At 38.3% G+C, this 22,894-nt stretch overlaps 6 non-coding genes across 6 annotated transcripts; 4 read left to right on the top strand and 2 right to left on the bottom strand.

Moving 5' to 3' along the window:
- The first annotated feature begins 414 nt into the window (after positions 1-414).
- Positions 415-577, top strand: LOC149078349 (U1 spliceosomal RNA). Its single transcript, XR_016193934.1, has one exon. It is a non-coding gene; the product is annotated as a U1 spliceosomal RNA (small nuclear RNA).
- A 473-nt stretch (positions 578-1,050) lies between these two features.
- On the bottom strand, positions 1,051-1,211 carry LOC149078348 (U1 spliceosomal RNA). The gene has a single exon (XR_016193929.1). It is a non-coding gene; the product is annotated as a U1 spliceosomal RNA (small nuclear RNA).
- A 1,453-nt stretch (positions 1,212-2,664) lies between these two features.
- Positions 2,665-2,771, top strand: LOC149078347 (U6 spliceosomal RNA). Its single transcript, XR_016193937.1, has one exon. It is a non-coding gene; the product is annotated as a U6 spliceosomal RNA (small nuclear RNA).
- A 16,986-nt stretch (positions 2,772-19,757) lies between these two features.
- LOC149078346 (U1 spliceosomal RNA) lies at positions 19,758-19,920 on the top strand. Its single transcript, XR_016193933.1, has one exon. It is a non-coding gene; the product is annotated as a U1 spliceosomal RNA (small nuclear RNA).
- A 473-nt stretch (positions 19,921-20,393) lies between these two features.
- Positions 20,394-20,554, bottom strand: LOC149078345 (U1 spliceosomal RNA). Its single transcript, XR_016193946.1, has one exon. It is a non-coding gene; the product is annotated as a U1 spliceosomal RNA (small nuclear RNA).
- A 1,453-nt stretch (positions 20,555-22,007) lies between these two features.
- Positions 22,008-22,114, top strand: LOC149078344 (U6 spliceosomal RNA). The gene has a single exon (XR_016193936.1). It is a non-coding gene; the product is annotated as a U6 spliceosomal RNA (small nuclear RNA).
- The last annotated feature ends 780 nt before the right edge of the window (positions 22,115-22,894 follow it).

The following is a 22,894-nucleotide window of genomic DNA, read 5'->3' as shown; positions in this document are numbered from 1 at the left end:
CCGTTTGTTTCGAGTGCATAATCATGATACTGTTGAGACGGCTCTGAATTTTCAGTATTTTATCCGCCAGATCAATAATATTGTGTATACTAGTTTTTCTAAGGGTACTGCTTATGAAGTGTCATTTTTATTAATTTTAATACACAAATACAATTGGAATAGCAATTATGCCAAACTATGTAAAGCGCCATCTAGAAACAGAAAAACAACTCAATATCAGCTTAAAAATTTCAACTTGTTCTTTGAGAAGTCAATAAAAATTATTTAAAATATTTTTAAAATCAAAGATTAACACCTGTAGTTAAAATTAAATAAAAAAAACATACAAAATACAATTCGCAGAAAAAGTCATTTAACAGTCGACATTATTTCTAGATAATGATGGAGTAGTTTTTCGACAGTAACCGAATAGTCATACTTACTTGGTGCTGAGATAGCCCTGATCAGGAAGGGGGCATCTCTGGACTGAGGCCGTATCCATTGCACTCCGGGCGGCTGAGGTCTACCGCTTTCGCAAATTGCGATTGCTGGGGCACGTAATTTTTGGTAGCTGGGACTGCGTCCGCGCCGTCCCTGATTATAACAATGAGAAGGTGCGTCGCTGTGTTATTAACACGGCAATCAGTAAAAATTGTTTCCTCGTGTAAATCGCGCGGACACAGAGGATCTCGCTTATAATGATTAATTTCCGGATGGGGTCCCAACTTGTCGCGAGCTTTCCAGTTTTTTTTAGGAGAGACGCTGATTTGAGTGTGGAGGAAATTTTAGATGATGCTCGCCTGCGTTTCTTAACGCTATAAGAGCAACAGCATGGAAAGTGCGTAAGGCCGGTATTACATTATAAAAGTTTGATAAAATCCCTTTTATAAAACTTGAAAAATCTAACCAATAAGGTTATTGGTTACATTCTAGAAAATGCAACCGTTGACCTTATTTTCCAAGTTTTATCAAACTTTTATAGTGTAATATACCGGCCTAAGGGTATCCCTATCAATATAAATAAGCTGTTTCTGAGGGAACATATAAAAATTTCTACTTGATTTCAAAAGGGGAGGACAGCGCGAACGCTATCCCCGCTACCAAAAATTATGCGCCCCAAGCAACCGCAATTTGCGGATGTGGCGGGTTTCAACCAACCGGAGTGCAATGGAAAGCCTCGACCCGGGAGAGCCGCCTTATTGATCACGGCATCTCCAGCGCCAGGTAAGTATGCTCGTTCGGCCGCCGTGGAGATCCCTCAAAGAAGATACTTTTTTAATCTGTCAACAGATATATTTTTCTGTTCCTACTACAGTAATGTAAATTACATTTTATTTATTTGTATTGATTTTGTGCCTCATATAACTTTAAAAGTGTTTCTCGCACATTAAATTAAAACTAAAAATTCAACTGAGATCGGGAAGTTCACTGTTAATAACGTCGATAGATGGCGCATCTAAATTCATCGTTTATATTCTTTCTGGTCTTTATGCCCATTGAAAAAATACCACAATTCAAGCAAAACGCGATCTTTGCAATGATATTTACGGAACAGGAAAATCAATATCCACTCATATCCCTTTCTGCAGACTTTTCCATATCTTAAAATTAATATTATGCGCTTGATAATCAAGCTTCTTGAAAGTAAGCTTCTTGTTATTTTACATGTCTGTGTGTGTGGCGAGAAAAAAAAATATTCGAATAGATTTTTGACAACCCTATTCTACATATTTTCATTATGCATATTTTTTATTCTGTAATTTTGCTCAATTACGCACACCAATTAGTTCCCGCATATTTTATTGATATATGCGCTAATTATTTTTTGTTAGCGTAGATTTATTTTAGATGTAGGCTATTATTGTTTTAATGTATTATATTACGTACTATTTTATGTGGATTATAGCTTATTTGCGTAGATTAGATGAATTAAATGAACACATAAGTAAACCACGAAGTATTTCTGTATTCCTTTATCATGTGCACGAAACTGAAATAACCAGAGCGAAAAAAATTAAAGAATTACACTGCATTAAACAGATATTGTTATACAAATAGCAAAAACTCCCAACTCTTCTTATACGGTCTACTGTAATTAGATTCGAAAAAAAAATTAACTCACCTTCAGTTCCATAAAAAGTGAATCTTTAAAATGCAAAATTCTCAATACATAGAATTTTGAGTGTTGCTTTTTTTTTGAACTACTGATAATAAAATTGCAGCAGTATTAGTAGATGTTCAATATTTATTATCATTATCGAATTCTTGTACAAAGCATTTTTTGCTACACAAATCGGAAATACAAGGCTCCAAAATTTTGCAGAAAAAAGTTAGCAGTAGAAAATTCAAAAATTTTATTAAATATTTAAAAAAATTATGGTGATTAAAACTTTATGGACAGAAGATCGTTTTTGTATGCACAGCTTTCCAGATTAAAGAAACGCTGGACTTTGCGTTTAGCGCCATCTAGCAATCATAACGAGAGCTATTGTGAGAGATAATTAAAAACTTTGAAGAACATTTTTATGAAATCATCCGCATTTATCATCGTTTTCAAATTTTTATGATCAAGTTTTTACAAATAATATAATATGAAATATTTTTTTTACCAAAAATTGTAACAGTTAATTTTTGTTATAGAATATAAACCTCTAGTATATAAATAAAACGCGATCATTGCTTACTGTACTCGCTTCGGCAGTACATATACTAAAATTGGAACGATACAGAGAAGATTAGCATGGCCCCTGCGCAAGGATGACACGCAAAATCGTGAAGCGTTCCACATTTTTTGGCAACATGCTCACCCAACAATTCCCATATATTTTTTTTGATCCAGTAACATTTTGGTGATTTATTTGAATTTGTCGCACCCAAAGCGACTTAAGATTTTAATCTTTAATACAGCTTTGGTCGCACTTATCGAGCCTATATTACTTTAAGACTAGTCATTTGATCATTTTTGTCGCACCACGGTCATTTTCTGCACACGAGGGCTAATTAGACCGGGACCCGCAATTTATTGCCGATTCCGAACGGCAGGCTTGTTTTTCATACTCGTCGAGGGATTGGTGCACTAACCCCTCGATGGAGGACTCCCTGCGGTAGCAATTTTTGCTGCGGTCAAGTCGCCGTTTTTTGTTGTACCCCTGTGTCAGGAAAGTTTTCTGACAAGGACGAACTGGGTATCGAACTCGCGACACCTCCAACCATCCTTTGGCACTTTAGGCGAGCATCTTATCGACCGGGCTACCGCGCCCTTTAAGACTAGTCATGGCCCAGGATCTGTCCCTTAGGGCAGTGGTCGGCAAACCGGGCGCGCGAGCCACATGCGGCTCTTTGGCCCCTAGAGTGTGGCTCTTCCACAAAATACCACGTGCGGGCGCACAAAAGCTCTAGATTTTTGAAAAATCATGTTTTAGACCAGGGCCGTCTTAAGAGCATGATGGGGCCCCGGGCCAAATTATTTTTCTGAGGCCCTACCTAACAAATTTTCGAAAATTTCAACCGGTTCTAATTTCTTTGAGGCCCCCGGGCGGGCCCCATGCGTTTAGACGGCACTGGTTTAGACACGTGTGACGTTTGAGGTTTTTACGGATTCTTCATGGCACCAGTGTGATGATGGTTGTTTTTCACGGTACCAATTATGTTGTGGTGCAAAATTGTTGAGTACTATTTAAGTTGACAGTACCCCAAGAAAAAAAACTTTTGGCCTGGTGATCATATTAGTGGAGTACCATTTTTGAGTTGTTACCGTGTCCGCAACAACCCTTTGTGTGTCGGTGAGTAATTCTCCTGAATAAATATGTACTAGAGCATTTTAACCGAAACAATTAAGTCACAAAGAAAAAGGAATATATCAACACACAGAGGTCTAAATGCACATTAGGTTCTTTAATTCTTAATTCATATAACCAAAAACAAAATACCAAAAAAAGGAACAACGATGCTGAAATACCTTACTTTACTTATCGAAAAATTAAAAATTATTTGGGTGCAAAACACAAAAAACTAAATATCGCTCCAGTTTGGTTTTTGCCCAACCACTCAACAAAATTTGAAAGAGAAAATTTACTCACTATCTCCCATATTAAGGTCACTTCATTCTTGACAACCGGATTTCGATGAACAGTTCCCTTTAACTTGAACACTCAGTACGGACAGTTCGTTATTTCATGTCATCCTTAGACGGGCGAATCTGCTAGGCCAATTGAACGATTAATGTCCTCTGTATCTGCTGAAGCGACGGTCCGTGCACATACTTTACGATGTCGGAGCATCAAAGTTCTCCATCTGTACTACCACTCGGGATAATGTGGTCGAAGTACCATCCTTGGACTGGACTGCAAGAGTCTGCTGCTGGGCTTCATCTTATATGACTGCTAGTTGCTCCTTGCATTTCGGGTTCCTTGCATTTAGTACGAAGGTGTAACAGCCGGTGAACCTTCCTCCTGGATCAGTTGGGAGCAACTGATATGACGAAATGACACTTCATACTGTTTTTTTTTTATAGCTGTTTTTCTTGAACTTACATCTTCAAGTAAAATGTTACGACTTTTGGCAGTTCTAAATTAAATGGGGTTTGAGTGACTTGACTTTGAGGGGATCTTCAAGTTACGTGGGGGGGGGGGAATTCTTCAACGGCGGGACCGCTCTTTCTCATATTTAGAAGACGACGCTCCTTTCCACCACCTCTCATAATGACTCTCCCGTGGCCACCTCTCTCCATGTGAGTGGATATTGATTTTCCTGTTCCGTAAATATCATTGCAAAGATCGCGTTTTGCTTGAATTGTGGTATTTTTTCAATGGGCATAAAGACCAGAAAGAATATAAACGATGAATTTAGATGCGCCATCTATCGACGTTATTAACAGTGAACTTCCCGATCTCAGTTGAATTTTTAGTTTTAATTTAATGTGCGAGAAACACTTTTAAAGTTATATGAGGCACAAAATCAATACAAATAAATAAAATGTAATTTACATTACTGTAGTAGGAACAGAAAAATATATCTGTTGACAGATTAAAAAAGTATCTTCTTTGAGGGATCTCCACGGAGGCCGAACGAAGCATCCTGTCAAGATGGCTCCTTCTATAGGGTATATAAAACGTGCAAGCCCAGAGCCCGAGCCATGACAGCAATACAGGGCCCGAAAAAGCTGAGGTCTTTGCCAGTGTGTATGAAGTACTTGATGCAGTGATTTGGATTAGCCATGCGGTAAAGCAGTTGCTTCCTGAAACTGTAACAAAATGTTCCGGAAAAGCGGGTTTTCCTGCGGGAGAAATCAACGAAGAGTTGGATTTCCAAACGGTGCGCTAGATTGGCTATTTTCCGTGATTACAGTGCTGAGGATTATACGAACATTGATGACAATGTATAAACTGAACCTGGCACGGCAGATATTGACACTTTTGTTGAAAAGTTTAGAGGAAGTGGAAAAGTGGATGAAGAGGAGAGAGAGAAAAGAGGAGGATGAAAAGAAGAGATGGATGCCGTCATTTCGGATGAAGAACAGTGTAGGGTGAAGACGTATACAGATGCTGTCAAAATGTTGACAGCATCTGTATCTGCGGCACTTTACAGCGTAATGACTCGAACTCTTTCTGCGAACAGGTTTGCTTCCAGAAGTCATACAAAATATGATTTCTGAAGCAAAACTATTGGCAGAAAGTCAGGAAGCAAAGGGAAGTTTATGAAAAAACTTCATACAGAAAACTCTTACTGATTACTGGAAAAAATGAAAATTTATTTGTTCATTAGTTTGTTTTTTTAATTTTTCACTAATTATTGTGCGATGCGAATAGCTAGTGTGTGTGTGTGTGTGTGTGTAAATATGTATATTATTTCTTGTGAAATTCAAAGTAAAGGCGTGCGTAATTTGCTTTTAATAAGTAATGTATCATATCAAGTGATAAAAAAAAAAAATATATATATATATATATATATACAGTAAAACCTCGATAAGTCGTCACCTCAAGTTATCGAAAAATTATGACGGCTTAAGCGGAGTGACGACTTAAGAGAAGTTCCGTCAGTTTTAATGTGCAATGTTATGAAAATCGTATAAATTTAAAGTAATGTGGCATTTATTAAAGTATGAATCAAAATAACAATATTAATAAAATTTATAGATAGCGAAAGAAAAAATAATAGCAATTTTTTATCTTTTTCATCTCTTATCACTTAACTTATTGATGCACTGGTACACTTTTATTTATACTAGCAATTTTTAATTTATAGACTGACAGAGCAACTGTTTGAATAAGTAGCTTTTCTTCATAACAGAACTCTATATTGCACATTAATTTTACATATACATCAAATTTAATTTTAGTGTTTGAATTCTTCATCAGTAGTTCAATGATGCAACTTACAAAGTAATCTCTAACACTTTTGACTTGGTGGAGGGGCCCTGGGCAGGGAAAAGTAAACAGAAGACCTCAACTTGGGAAAGAATGTCTAATTTTTTTCAACAAAGATATTTTGTTTAAATTTCAAGCCCTAAATTAGTAGATCCCATGCTTCCTATGATTATTTATTATCCGTGCCCGTTGCACTTTGACTTTAAATTGATTAATTTGATTCTTTGATTTACGTAATTTTTGATTTCCTTTATGTAATCTTTGACATATCAGTAAATTTTGGTTTTACCGGAGATGCCCTGCCCGCTCCCCCTCGGAGGGGGGGGGGGCGAAATGCTTACGTTGCTTCTTGCGACAGAGCTTGGGTGTCTCGCGTTTTGTCCAGTTTCTCCAATGGAGCCCACGCAGAAATGAGATCTAGCTTGAACAGTCCCCAACGTTCCAAAAACCTTAGTCGGCAAATGAACTTCCCCAGCGTAACTTTCGTTACTTAAACTGTTCCGTTTGGGTATATAGGATTTTTTAAGCATATGGCAATGCTGTTAACAAGCTCTTTTTTTAATGGGAGTCATAAAAATAATCTGTTCCACTTTCTCAATTTTTTTCATAGTGACGAGTTAACCGAAATTAGTGACGAGTAAACGAGGGTTTAATAGCATTGTGGTCTATGAGAGCTGGAAGGGTCTGAAGAAAAATGACGACTTAACGAGGTTTTACTGTATATATATAGTGCAGTAATTATAGAGTACATTACGTACAAGATCGTTGCATAATTTCACACATTATATTAATTGTACCAATATTAAACGGAAAAAAATCTGTCTTCAACGGAAAAGAATTTTGGACCCTTGCGGAATCCCTCGAGAGTACAAATTAAAACGTAACGTCCTGTTTGCGACTGAAATGGAGAACGTGGTATTTGCAAGGGCAAGGGGTCTCTTCAACCTTTCAGACATTGCGGGCCAAATCAAACTTTCCACGAAGACAGTGGGTCATCGAGCATTTTCGCGGGTTTTAGTTTTAAAACAGGGTTAAAATTGGTTTGGTTAAAATTTCTTGGTTTTTAAACAGGGTTCTCAAAATTTATAATTGAACACTTTCATTGACTAAATTCATCGTTCATTATATCATTATATATATATATATATTTGAATTTTTATTTATTTTCAAACAACTTCCTTTCATGAATTAATTCATGAATTAATTCCTTTTAATTAATTATTTCTTTTATTGAATCTGAAATTTTCCCGAAAGTTCTGAAATTAGTTTTCCATTAATTTAAAACTTTCATTATTATGAAATTATTTCTCCCAAAACTTCTTAATTTGTTTTCATGAATTATTACTCTTAACAGTTCTGAGAGAGAGAAAATCGCTCTTAACAATTCTGAAATTTTCTCAATAATAATTCTGAAATTATTTTTATAACTAGTTCTGCAATTATTTCTTTCAGTAAATCTGTGATTATTTTCCATTAATTTAATTTTAAATTTTCATCAACTATGAAATTATTTTTTTCTTCTAGAATTATTTCTTTCATTATGGTTGTTTTTTAGCATTTCTGTAAATTCTGCAACAATGTATATCTTTTGGATGCCGAATTCGGCCTCTCGAACGACAGACGGTTGCTGAAATAAAGGTTGCGCTAGCACTTAACTTGCGCTAGGATACCTTGTATATAGTTATTCGTGAGCCCCTATCGAGGCTTTCTGGCAACGCGCGTACCTCTTTTAAATAATGGAACCTGTCCAATGTAATCTCAAGCCCCGTTCACATGTGCAAGATTGGGGGGGGGGGGTCGTTTTGGTGATAATTACCGGCATGGCAACTTTTTTCCGCTCGCAGGGAAAAAAAAGGTGGGAGAGAAGCTCATCACAAAAAAAGCCCAACTTTCTTGGGGTGGATTGGTGGTCGACACCGACCTTCTCTCCCATAATCCTTTGCACCGCGTAAACTACTGCAAGTTCCTTCGTTAGCCATCTTGAATGACGTTGAACCAACGTAACCAGTGACGACTTCCGGAAAGAAGAGGGGGTTACCGGTATAAACTGAACGTCATGTGAATGGTTTGTAGCGCAAATCCCCGTTACCGGGAACTTCCCGGGATGTTTTATTGTACATGTGAACAAAGGTTGCGCCTGAAATAAAAGTCTTTCGGTGCTTAGTGCGCCGCATAGCTCTTCCATCATGGCCGAAACCATTACCTTCCAAACCCTCTGAATGACCAGCTTATATCCCCTATGGGGACAGAGTGGGGATCATGGTTGGTTTCGGGTCTTCACGATGAGAGTCCGCCATTATGACCGTAAAAGTGTTAATGAAAATGTCGTGAAGCTACTTTCTGTGTTGTACACAAAAGTAAATGTGCGGTGAACCACTTTACAAAGTGTGGAACAACTAACCATTTGAAAAAAATCAATTAATCAATTACAATTTTAATGTGAATAAATGCTTATAAATGCATTTTATACTGGTATCGACAACGCCAATCCAGAAGAGATGCCAAAAACAGCATAAATTTTATGGTGACTGATGGTAATGCTTCCTCTCGGTATAACGATGACCTATCTGCAAAGATACTTTTTCTTGGACTGCAGAGTATCGTTATATCGATGTTTCACACGGTAACTTCTTGTTACACAACTCTCACGAAAGACGTATCTCCGAAGAAATGAGAACGTCCCGGTGATACACAGCAGAGCCAAAGAATAAACGAACCTCCCCCTTACGAATCCGTTGTAGAAAAATAATTGATACATTTTCCTCGAATCGCTATTACTATCAATTATTTTCTGACTATTAATCGGACAGAGTTTCGCGAACCCTCATGCTCGTTACTTCGGCTTCGTTCGAATGATTATTACTATTAAAAACATTGCCGCATTCTTTTTCATTCGAACGAATGTAAACGAAGGACGGATCCTTCTAAGACATACCTTACTCGCAAATTGCTTGGAAAAACCTCTGCTGCTCCATCACCGTAGTTTGGAATAATGACTTGATTCCAATAATGAATTGAGAATCAAGGCATTTTTGCTTGCGAGTGGCACCAGGCGACGAGAGGCAAACGAGCATTTAGCCCCAGCGCTAGTGAAGTGTCACCGCCTCTAGAGGATTACGGGATTTGGGCACATCCGAACACGCTCAGCCTGTAGTGAACCGGTATGAATTGCCTTTTCAAGAGACCTTTGCAACAAAGTTATGAAAATTGGGGCCGTCTATTTAGTTCGTTAAAAAAAAATTTCCTACTAGTTTATCTCAGGTAAGATGAAGTCGCGAACTAACTCTGCCTGGCAACTTGAAATCTGACGGGCAGTGGTATTTATACTATATTTTCCCCATATTGTTGAAAATTCTCTCTGTTATCACTCATTATTACGAATTCCATTGCATAATTCCGAAAGCATTGTTGTGTTTTCTTCACCGTCAAACCCTTTTTCATTGTTGCAATTCCCAATTCATTAGAAAAGTGGTAAATCCGAGGACTCAATATTACCAAGTTCTTGATATGAAAGTCTCCACAAACGTTTTAACATAAAATACGTCTTTACATTTCCAAATTACCACAACTTAACGCTGATGTACCTCGAAAAAGAGAGGGGTGGATGGAATACGCTTACGTCATCGACCACCCCTTATAAAAATACGAAACATTCTTAATGGCATCTTTACTGGGTGTGCCAAAATGAAAAAAAAAATGTACTAGATAGTCCCACAGGGCCACATCTGGCCAACGGATCATGTGTTTAGCATATATGGCTTAGAGGGTGGGTCGCAACGAATTTCTTAAAGTGAAATTTTGAGAACTTCAAATAGCATTGAAATTAACAGAAATCGATTATAATAACATACAAAGGTAATTTCATTCGAAATTTTAATTTAAAAAAAGAAATAAATATTTTTGCATAAAAAAAAAGTTTTAATGCAAAAAAGTTTTTCTTTAATTTTTTCTTCATTACTTTTTGACACGAAGGTGGGAGAAGGTCAAAAATTGCTTAACGTTTGCTGACGTAATACTTGAACGGCCCCTAAGATGCTCGTCTTCCACCATGAAGGTTACTGTCAATTCCATATCAGAAACAAGTTCTTTACCTACCGAACCCTGGAGCAACCACCGATAGATGGCGACTACCCGACTCAACTGGTTGGAAATTACTGTATGGCGATGTATGACGAGAGTTGGTGTGCGGTAAAGTAGTAGGTCACTTGGTCACTCAAAATATTATCATTCAAATATTCACTCGTACAGTCATTCATTCGGTCAGGGCAGGCGAAACGTCAGGGGGTAAATGTCCAACTCACTTCATCACTCATACGGTCACTCAATCAGTAATTCATATGGGTCGCTCATATAGTCAGGGCAGAAATGTCCGCGGCAAAGTTTTCGTAATGAGTGTATGAGCCAGTGAATGAATGAGGTCACTCCTTTACTTCATAGGTCACATACTCACTTAGTCGCTCACTTGTTTCCTAGTTCGATCAATTGCTTCTTAGATAGCTCACTATTTCCCTCACTCGGCCACGGTCACTCATTCCAACATCAACTCACTAGGTTGATTACTCTGTTACACACTCAATCACCTAATCGTTCACTTGTTCATTCTGTCACTCGCTCCCTCACAATGTCGCTTGCTCACTAACAAAGTCGCTCACTCAGTTACTTCCTGACTAGGTCGCTCATTCCGTCACTCACTCCTCACTAGGTGACTTACTATATCGCGAGGTGGCTTACTCACCAACACTAACTACTCTTTCACTCATTCACTAACTATTGTATAATTTACTGACTCACCAACTACGTCACTCCTCGCTCACTCACTTATGTCGAACTGTTGTCAGTGAATTTTCCGTCAATGAATTGCTTCCTAGCGGTGAATTGCATGGCGGTGAATTTTCCGTAAACCGCTCAAATCAGGGCCATCTTAAAAAAATCATAGCCCCTCCTCCTCGTCAAAGTTATTTTTCTGAGGCCCAATCACCTGGGTAGAGCTAATTGCCTCCAATTTAGATACAGGGTGATTATGATTAAAGTTAACGTACTATGGGTAGTTTTTCCTCAAAAACTGCTTATCCGAATACAGCCAAATTTTTGGGGTTTACCTAAAAATTTTGGGCTGGCTTCGGGGATAAGAATTGTATACAGTCCTCTCAACTTTCGACGTTTGCAGGATGTTGATTCAATTCCTGGACCGTAACCTGCATCTACTTCACAATAAGACGCGAGCTGTAGGTACAAGTGGTCGACATTCGCGCTCAGACGACCCATCTTATGAGCCAAAAAGCGAGTCTCATTACGGGTACCTATTAAAAAGTATAATTTACGGCCAAGAAAACAAGCGTCAGCTGTTTCATCCGCTACTGGCGGGTGTGAATGAAATTCAGGCACCGGCAATATAGACGAAAATTTATATATTAGGGGCCGTTCAAGTATTACGTAAGCAAATTTTTAGCCATTTCTTACCCCCTCCCTCTTTTCAGCAAAATTTCGTCATCACTGCCCCCTACCTCCTGACGCATATTGGTGGGAACAGAAACGTACGCGGGGGGGGGGGGGGGCTCGTGCGCCTCTCCTCCCCAGACGAAAAAGAAAATTTAATGGAAAAAATATTTTAAAAAAAATTAAAATTTCGAAAGAAAATACATTTGATCATTTTTGTCGCACCACGGTCAATTTCTGCACACGAGGGCTAATTAGACCGGGACCCACAATTTATTGCCGATTCCGAACGGCAGGCTTGTTTTTTATACTCGTCGAGGGATTGGTGCACTAACCCCTCGATGGGGGACTCCCTGCGGTAGCAATTTTTTCTGTGGTCATGCCGCCGTTTCTGTTGTACCCCTGTGTCAGGAAAGTTTTCTGACAAGGACGAACCGGGTATCGAACTCGCGACACCTCTGCACATCCTTTGGTACTTTAGGCGAGTATCTTATCGACCTGGGCTACCGCGCCCTCGAAAGAAAATACCTTTATATTATTATTATAATCGATTTCTGTTAATTTCAATGCTATTTGAAGGACTCGGAGTTTCTCTTTAAGAAATTCATTGCGACCCACCCTTGGGTAAACCCTTGACCCGCAGACCAAGTGTGGCCCTGAAGGTTATCTGATGTAGCTTGCCCCCCCCCCCAACCTAATTTTATAAGAATGAACTAAGCGGCACGTTCACAAATTGCTTTAGTGACCCGTGGCACATTTTCAGATCACTGAAGTAGGCCTCAAAGATCACTTTCACATTCAAAGATCACCTAAGTAACCCGCGACACTGTTACAGAACACTTAAACGATCCGTGGCACATTTAGCGTTCCCTTGAGTGACATGTGGCACAGTTTTAGAGCACTTAAGCGGCCCACACACACATACACACAGTACGGTTCTACATCACTCAAGTTACCCGCGGAACATTCCCAGATTAGAGAGATAGATGGCTTTTTTGTCTCAGCCCAAGATATCAAGGAAACATTTATTTTCCGGATATTATGCTGTGAGGTGAACTCGGAAAGAAAAGTCATCTTGCCTCCGCCGGGACTCGCACCCATGCCCTCTTGCATACCGGGCAAGCATGCTACCATCTACACCACTGGAGACACGACCCTGCCTTCTTTATTTCACGCACTGTGGCGTGAGGCGCTGACGTAAAGACATTAGTAGCCTTTCTTAACTTCAGAAAATTTGGGCTGAGAAAAAAGCCATCTATCTCTCTCTCTCTAAACCGTCCCACCTGGGGGCCAATTCCTGAAGTTAAGAGAGGCTACGAATGTCTCTACTTCAGCACCTCACACCACAGTGCATGAAATAAGGAAGGCAGGGTCGTGTCTCCAGTGGTGTAGATGGTAGCATGCTTTCCCGTATGCAAGAGGGCCTGGATTCTAGAGAGTCCCGGCGGAGACAAGATGACTTTTCTTTCCGAGTTAACCTCAGCATAATATCCAGAAAATAAATGTTTCCTTGATTCCCAGATTACTTAAGTGACCCGTGGCATAATTACGGATCACTTGAATGATGCGTGGCACAGTTCCAGAGCACTTGAAGGATCCGTGAAGCATTTAGAGATTACTAAAGTGGTTCTGTAGGGGACTTATCAATAGGGATAATGTTAGTTCAGGTGCCCAATAACTATCGAAAGGTTTTTTTTCCCCGTTTTTAGCGCACCGAATGAGATGCCATTAAGAATATTTCATATCTTCATAAAGAGTGCTTGATGACGTAAGCATCATCCAAAGTATTACTTAATACATTACTTGATAGATTCAAGTATTACGTCAGCATCGATGGTGGGGGGGGGGGGGGAAAGGGGTTTCCGATTTGATGATTTTTGATCACAAGGGGGGACGGGAGTCATCAAATCGGAAACCCCTTTCCCCCCTCCCCCCCATCGATGCTGACGTAATACTTGAATGACCCCCCTTACGTCGTGATTGCTTATACTGAAAATCAATGAAAAATTGGGTATATTCTATATATACAGTAGAATATCAATCATATATATTGCTGTCCCGCCCCTAGAGGCATACAGCGGGTTCTGAAGTTCAATATTTCAATCAATCCCTCTCAGCACAAAGAGTCCAATTTTCTCAGAGATGTCTAAAAATACATATATATATATATACACACACACACATACATATATATATATATATATATATATATATATATTTTTTTTTTTTTTTTGGCTATTTAAGCTTCCCATTTATTCCACTCCATCCCCCCCCCCCTTTCCGTTTACTTCAACTCTATATCAAAAAACAACGAATAAAAGTAAAATTACATCCAAATCAATTGCACAACAATAAGCAAAACAAGTAAATAAATAAAAATAAATAACAAAGAATGGGGGAATATGAAAATCAGGGCTTCGACAAAATATAGATCATAATTCCGGGCCGGAGCTTCCAATTAACAAATCGCCGGAAACAATATTAAAGATACGAAAGATCACACGAGACTCTATACGGTTACAAAAACACCATCAAAGCGAACAGCCGTTCGCGAGGAAAAATAAATAAATAAAATAATAAAATACATAAAAATAATAACAATCCCCTCAGCTTTTGGGGTTTTATAAAGAAAAGAAAGATTATCCACTATGCAAAACAACAACTTCACTCTGTAAAAATAAATACGAAATATATGCCCATAATCTCATGGGATAACTTAAAAATATAAAACTCAAATCAAAATGTCACAAACTTCAGTATTCACACATTATTCGCAATATAGTTAGGAAAAGTTCTCTCCTTCCTTTTTTTTTTTTTTTTTTCACTATTCCCTACCAATATTCGAGATATATCTCCATTGATTTTCTGATGACTCCTATGTAAAATTCATAAATTTCCTTGTTTCTTAAAAGAGTTAATATGTCGAGATTTCTTTTATCCGGAGGTATGATTATCTCTCTTTCACTTTTCCAGTAACGACAATCGTACAGGTAATGTCTTCTTCTTGCACACCTTTCACCACAAAATACACAAGAGTCATCTTTCTGGTGTCTCCACCCTTGATAATAACCAAAAGCGCCGTGTTCGGTCAGTATCTGGTTAACATAAAAGTTGCCTTTAATCCTGCCACAGCTTACCTTCGGGTATAAGTAATATGTAGCACGACCTTTAGTAGAGTTGTCCCATAGGTTTTGCCACTGGATCATGTTATCGCGATTTAATAAAGTTCGTATCTGGAACTTTGAATATTTACAGTGAATATCGATGGTAGTCTTCGTTGTACTTTCTTTAGCCAGTCTGTCTACAAGTTCATTGCGAGGGTTGCCTACATGGGCTTTTACCCAATGTAATCTTATTCTGATTTTTTCTTGCAGTTGTCTAATATTTTTGATAATATTATCTGTCTTCTTTAATGATTTCAATTTTTCTAAGGCTGACATCGAGTCGCTGTAGATGTCGATTTGAGATAATCCTATCTCAATTGCTTTTTCAATTGTCAGCTTTATTGCAAGCAATTCTGCCATAAAAACTGAAGTATTATCTGACAATTTTATTTTATCTTGATATAAAATGTTCTCTGCTTCAAATATGATATAGGCCAGGCCAGTCCCAAAGTCTGTTTTTGATCCATCTGTGTATGCTGAGTATCTGTTAGTGTATATTTCCTCTCTTCTGTCGTAGTTTAGAATTGTCATTTTCCACGGTTCGTCAAAATCCTGATCTTCTTCTTAGTAGAATATACCCAATAATGAATCTGGAACATGAAATATCGCTTTTTGTTATTTTCACATGAATTAAGAAATTTCCGGGCACATCCATAATTCGGGAACGTTTCAATATCTCTCCGAGATGGGAAGAAGACTGTGTCCGCTTCTTTTATGCTCATTGTCAAAGTTGTGCTTGTTTCGTGTCCAGATTCTGCTGGCATTTGTATTTAGAAGTGAAGATATATGGTACAATCAGTAATATAAAAATATTGAATCGTTATTCTGGAGAAGGGTTGAAAATTCCTGGAGAGAGAGAGACAGAAAGGGAAGTGTTTGTCAGCAGTGGCGTAGCAACCCGGAACCTCTGAGAGTGACCATTCATAATTGTTTATAATCCAAAAAATACAGACACCTCCCTTTGACATATTATTCATCATTCTGCGTTTTTTTAATTTCAAAGATTTATTTAAAAAAAATTTGAAATCGAACGATTCTTTCTGAAATTCCTGTACAAATATTAACGATCCATTTATTATTGAACATATAGAGTTTGATAAATGGTGGTTAGTAGCTGTTCAGCTGAGTTGAGCCATTTTATAGTTTTTTGACACATTTTTACTTACGTTACCAAAAATAAAAATAATTTTCTCTGTTCGAAAATTTACGGTTGGCTATGAATGAGCATGGCTGGGGCGGACAGGGCTCTAGCCCTGGGGCCCGGGACGATTCTCATAATATTTTGCTTTTTCACGCTATACATGAACTATAGAAGGGCCCGCGAAAGATCCGAGGCTACGGGCCTTACACCTGGATGTGCGGGCCATGACTATAAGCGTTGATGACAGAGAACACGTTCGATAGAGCTTGGATATAGAAGAACTTTAAAAGCAAGATAATCCGCCTCTAAAGGGAAAAACTATTAGGCATTTCGTGCTACCTAAGATAAACTTTTAAGCTACAGATTACATTGAAATTATTTACTGGAGTACTTGCCTGTTCTATCCTCCCCAACGCTACCGGAAGTATGTGATGATGATATTGTATTCATCAAATTCCAACACTAACCACATCAGAGTCATCAAAAAGTTTCTCCGTCACACTCAGACAGTCGAGAGATGTATCAAACTTGTTATCGAAGAATCAAATAAAGTATGCAGACATGAAGCTAGAGATGACTATAATATATCAGATCTACGCTATTATACGCTCATGTCCATAAATTAAGGATAATTCAGAATCACACGGAAATCGAAATCTAAAGTAAAAATTTCACCTGCAGAATTATCACACACATCTGCAAGAATGATATTCAAATTTCAGGAAGCCACCAGATGATGCCGATAGTACGTCACAATGACGAGAGTGTAAGAGGGGGGTTTATAAGGAATGGTGGCAAGGAAGTGAAATTGTTCACAAGAGTTCTGTAAGGCGCTCAGTGCCATAAGGGAATAGTTATGACACAGAGGACGCATGTGGATGATTTTTTACGTGGTAGAATTATCGGCCACCTGGAATGTGGGCGTACTCAGATGGAAGTATCCGAGGAACTTGGAATTGCCCAAAGTGCCATCTCTAGGCTTTGGCAACGATTCCAAGATAATGGAAATGTCAGTAGACGTTACAGTACAGGTCGCCCCCGAGTTACAACGCCGAATGAAGACCGGTATTTGGCAGTAACTTCCGAAAGAAGCAGACGGAGCACAGCATCCGACCTGCCTCGTCAGCTATCTGCAGCCACGGGTACCACAGTTTCAAGGCAAACCGTGTACAGACGTTTGGAAGATATTGGTCTATATGCTCGCAGGCCTGTCAGATGTGTTCCGCTCACGGCAACTCACTGTCGGCAGCGATTAGCCTGGAGTAGAGAACATGCAATGTGGACATCGTCACAGTGGGCATGTGTGATGTTTTCCGACGAGTCCAGGTTTAGCTTGCAGTCTGATTCACGTCGGACTTTCATATGGAGAACGCCAGGTACCCGTTACCACCAAGACAACATCATTGAACGACACCGTTACGGTGGTGCAGCATTGCTCGTTTGGGGTGGAATTATACTGGGTTCCAGAACAGATCTGCATGTTCAAACCGGAACCATGAAAGCCCAAATTTATCGGGACATCATTCTGGAACAACATGTACGTTTGTTTAGGGGTGCCATGGGCGCAGAATTTGTGTTTATGGATGACAACGCCCGTCCTCACCGAGCAAACATCGTAAACGAATGCCTTGAATCTGAGGATATAACCCGTATGGAATGGCTAGCATTCTCACCTGACTTGAATCCGATAGAGCATGTGTGGGACATGCTTGGCCGACGAGTTGCAGCCCGTCAACCACCTCCTACGTGTGTACCGGAACTTCGGAGAGCATTGCTTGCTGAGTGGATTGATCTTCCCCAAGATCAGATCGATAATTTGATACTCAGCCTGCCTAGGCGTTGTACGGACTGTATTTCATGGCATGGGCGACATACAATGTATTAACCATCATACCAATCATGTAATAGTAAGTTTTTGTAAAGGAGATATTTTTTACAATTGCTCCAGGGAGCAAAAATCGTAATTTTTATGAATGGTATCATACATACACCATCGTTTTTGTTCTTTATCTTTTGTTTAATAAATGGGCTTTATGAATAAGTAACGTTTGTTTTGTTTCTGAACCTTTATTTGCCGGAGCTGGCATTATCCTCAATTTATGGACATGAGTGTATATGTATATATCAAGATCAGTTATATGACTGATTTCTCCCAAAAGTCAGATTTTGAACGCGCCAATTTTGGTAACTAGTTTTTAAATATATGTAATGTAAATTACACAAAAATTTTTTACCTTGGATGGTTGTTTGGGTAGGATGTGAACTCGACGTGCAGCCACCTCCTTGTAATAAATTTTGGATCGTTTTGTTCTGACAGAATTGTGCAGCTCTTCGCCAGTTCTGCTGGCGATGAGCTGCACAAGGAAACTTGTAAAAATTTGGTTAATTCCTGTTTTTCGAACACGTCGTGTGACCGATAAACATTAAAATATTATTATATATAATAATGTTTTAATTTACTATACTTTATTAGAACATAAAATTAGCATAGCAAACTTTTGTGTGTCGATCGTATAACTTTAAGTGATACTGAAAAATGCTCAATTTCGTCAATTGCCATAAACTTCAAGTACGATGCACGACTGGAAGATATCAACCGATTTTTTTTACACTATAGACATTTTAAAATATTCTTCATTTTTTTCGACCCATCCTATCGTGCACCCCCTCCTCGAAAGAATCGTTAACGTTCTTGCAGGCGTGGCGAAAACAGTTCGAAATCGAATAAAAACTAATGTGTTGTGATAATAAATGGATATAGTTTTTTATAACACACACGCATGTACAATGAATTAAAAATAAATTTTCTTTTATTCTACGATTTTTCTATACGTACGCCAAATATCTTGATAATATTTATGTTACTGCCCAAGCCCGAATTGGCTGAGAGTTTTGGCCAAAGTTCGATTTTCAGAAATGATTCGAGCTTTGTACTTTGAATCTTTTGGATGATCAAGAGTTTAGAGTTTACGTTTGAAATTTGGAGAAATTGCTGAGATTTTATTTTTCAGAGTACCAGAAGACAGTTTTTTTTTGTTGTTGTCTTACCGCTTTCTTTTTTAAACGCGCATCTACATACTGTATGTAGATGAAAGATAATTTTTTTAGTGATTAGTCGGTATAGGGGCAGGCCAGTCATAATGTATGGCACAGCCAGAAGATCTTAAATACATTTCAAAGTACTCAATTAATGATATATTATGTAAATTGATAAGCTGATACTGCAATTTCAGCGTGGGTGACAGGGCCCCAGAACATCCGTTTGTTTCGAGTGCATAATCATGATACTGTTGAGACGGCTCTGAATTTTCAGTATTTTATCCGCCAGATCAATAATATTGTGTATACTAGTTTTTCTAAGGGTACTGCTTATGAAGTGTCATTTTTATTAATTTTAATACACAAATACAATTGGAATAGCAATTATGCCAAACTATGTAAAGCGCCATCTAGAAACAGAAAAACAACTCAATATCAGCTTAAAAATTTCAACTTGTTCTTTGAGAAGTCAATAAAAATTATTTAAAATATTTTTAAAATCAAAGATTAACACCTGTAGTTAAAATTAAATAAAAAAAACATACAAAATACAATTCGCAGAAAAAGTCATTTAACAGTCGACATTATTTCTAGATAATGATGGAGTAGTTTTTCGACAGTAACCGAATAGTCATACTTACTTGGTGCTGAGATAGCCCTGATCAGGAAGGGGGCATCTCTGGACTGAGGCCGTATCCATTGCACTCCGGGCGGCTGAGGTCTACCGCTTTCGCAAATTGCGATTGCTGGGGCACGTAATTTTTGGTAGCTGGGACTGCGTCCGCGCCGTCCCTGATTATAACAATGAGAAGGTGCGTCGCTGTGTTATTAACACGGCAATCAGTAAAAATTGTTTCCTCGTGTAAATCGCGCGGACACAGAGGATCTCGCTTATAATGATTAATTTCCGGATGGGGTCCCAACTTGTCGCGAGCTTTCCAGTTTTTTTTAGGAGAGACGCTGATTTGAGTGTGGAGGAAATTTTAGATGATGCTCGCCTGCGTTTCTTAACGCTATAAGAGCAACAGCATGGAAAGTGCGTAAGGCCGGTATTACATTATAAAAGTTTGATAAAATCCCTTTTATAAAACTTGAAAAATCTAACCAATAAGGTTATTGGTTACATTCTAGAAAATGCAACCGTTGACCTTATTTTCCAAGTTTTATCAAACTTTTATAGTGTAATATACCGGCCTAAGGGTATCCCTATCAATATAAATAAGCTGTTTCTGAGGGAACATATAAAAATTTCTACTTGATTTCAAAAGGGGAGGACAGCGCGAACGCTATCCCCGCTACCAAAAATTATGCGCCCCAAGCAACCGCAATTTGCGGATGTGGCGGGTTTCAACCAACCGGAGTGCAATGGAAAGCCTCGACCCGGGAGAGCCGCCTTATTGATCACGGCATCTCCAGCGCCAGGTAAGTATGCTCGTTCGGCCGCCGTGGAGATCCCTCAAAGAAGATACTTTTTTAATCTGTCAACAGATATATTTTTCTGTTCCTACTACAGTAATGTAAATTACATTTTATTTATTTGTATTGATTTTGTGCCTCATATAACTTTAAAAGTGTTTCTCGCACATTAAATTAAAACTAAAAATTCAACTGAGATCGGGAAGTTCACTGTTAATAACGTCGATAGATGGCGCATCTAAATTCATCGTTTATATTCTTTCTGGTCTTTATGCCCATTGAAAAAATACCACAATTCAAGCAAAACGCGATCTTTGCAATGATATTTACGGAACAGGAAAATCAATATCCACTCATATCCCTTTCTGCAGACTTTTCCATATCTTAAAATTAATATTATGCGCTTGATAATCAAGCTTCTTGAAAGTAAGCTTCTTGTTATTTTACATGTCTGTGTGTGTGGCGAGAAAAAAAAATATTCGAATAGATTTTTGACAACCCTATTCTACATATTTTCATTATGCATATTTTTTATTCTGTAATTTTGCTCAATTACGCACACCAATTAGTTCCCGCATATTTTATTGATATATGCGCTAATTATTTTTTGTTAGCGTAGATTTATTTTAGATGTAGGCTATTATTGTTTTAATGTATTATATTACGTACTATTTTATGTGGATTATAGCTTATTTGCGTAGATTAGATGAATTAAATGAACACATAAGTAAACCACGAAGTATTTCTGTATTCCTTTATCATGTGCACGAAACTGAAATAACCAGAGCGAAAAAAATTAAAGAATTACACTGCATTAAACAGATATTGTTATACAAATAGCAAAAACTCCCAACTCTTCTTATACGGTCTACTGTAATTAGATTCGAAAAAAAAATTAACTCACCTTCAGTTCCATAAAAAGTGAATCTTTAAAATGCAAAATTCTCAATACATAGAATTTTGAGTGTTGCTTTTTTTTTGAACTACTGATAATAAAATTGCAGCAGTATTAGTAGATGTTCAATATTTATTATCATTATCGAATTCTTGTACAAAGCATTTTTTGCTACACAAATCGGAAATACAAGGCTCCAAAATTTTGCAGAAAAAAGTTAGCAGTAGAAAATTCAAAAATTTTATTAAATATTTAAAAAAATTATGGTGATTAAAACTTTATGGACAGAAGATCGTTTTTGTATGCACAGCTTTCCAGATTAAAGAAACGCTGGACTTTGCGTTTAGCGCCATCTAGCAATCATAACGAGAGCTATTGTGAGAGATAATTAAAAACTTTGAAGAACATTTTTATGAAATCATCCGCATTTATCATCGTTTTCAAATTTTTATGATCAAGTTTTTACAAATAATATAATATGAAATATTTTTTTTACCAAAAATTGTAACAGTTAATTTTTGTTATAGAATATAAACCTCTAGTATATAAATAAAACGCGATCATTGCTTACTGTACTCGCTTCGGCAGTACATATACTAAAATTGGAACGATACAGAGAAGATTAGCATGGCCCCTGCGCAAGGATGACACGCAAAATCGTGAAGCGTTCCACATTTTTTGGCAACATGCTCACCCAACAATTCCCATATATTTTTTTTGATCCAGTAACATTTTGGTGATTTATTTGAATTTGTCGCACCCAAAGCGACTTAAGATTTTAATCTTTAATACAGCTTTGGTCGCACTTATCGAGCCTATATTACTTTAAGACTAGTCATTTGATCATTTTTGTCGCACCACGGTCATTTTCTGCACACGAGGGCTAATTAGACCGGGACCCGCAATTTATTGCCGATTCCGAACGGCAGGCTTGTTTTTCATACTCGTCGAGGGATTGGTGCACTAACCCCTCGATGGAGGACTCCCTGCGGTAGCAATTTTTGCTGCGGTCAAGTCGCCGTTTTTTGTTGTACCCCTGTGTCAGGAAAGTTTTCTGACAAGGACGAACTGGGTATCGAACTCGCGACACCTCCAACCATCCTTTGGCACTTTAGGCGAGCATCTTATCGACCGGGCTACCGCGCCCTTTAAGACTAGTCATGGCCCAGGATCTGTCCCTTAGGGCAGTGGTCGGCAAACCGGGCGCGCGAGCCACATGCGGCTCTTTGGCCCCTAGAGTGTGGCTCTTCCACAAAATACCACGTGCGGGCGCACAAAAGCTCTAGATTTTTGAAAAATCATGTTTTAGACCAGGGCCGTCTTAAGAGCATGATGGGGCCCCGGGCCAAATTATTTTTCTGAGGCCCTACCTAACAAATTTTCGAAAATTTCAACCGGTTCTAATTTCTTTGAGGCCCCCGGGCGGGCCCCATGCGTTTAGACGGCACTGGTTTAGACA

The sequence above is a fragment of the Pholcus phalangioides genome, unplaced genomic scaffold, assembly GCF_987345545.1.
Source record: "Pholcus phalangioides strain wild (caught in Gottingen) unplaced genomic scaffold, Ppha-v1.0 ptg000014l_1, whole genome shotgun sequence".
Lineage (NCBI taxonomy): Eukaryota > Metazoa > Arthropoda > Arachnida > Araneae > Pholcidae > Pholcus > Pholcus phalangioides.
Note: the sequence above shows the minus strand (reverse complement) of the source record. Positions and strands in the feature narration are given on the sequence as shown.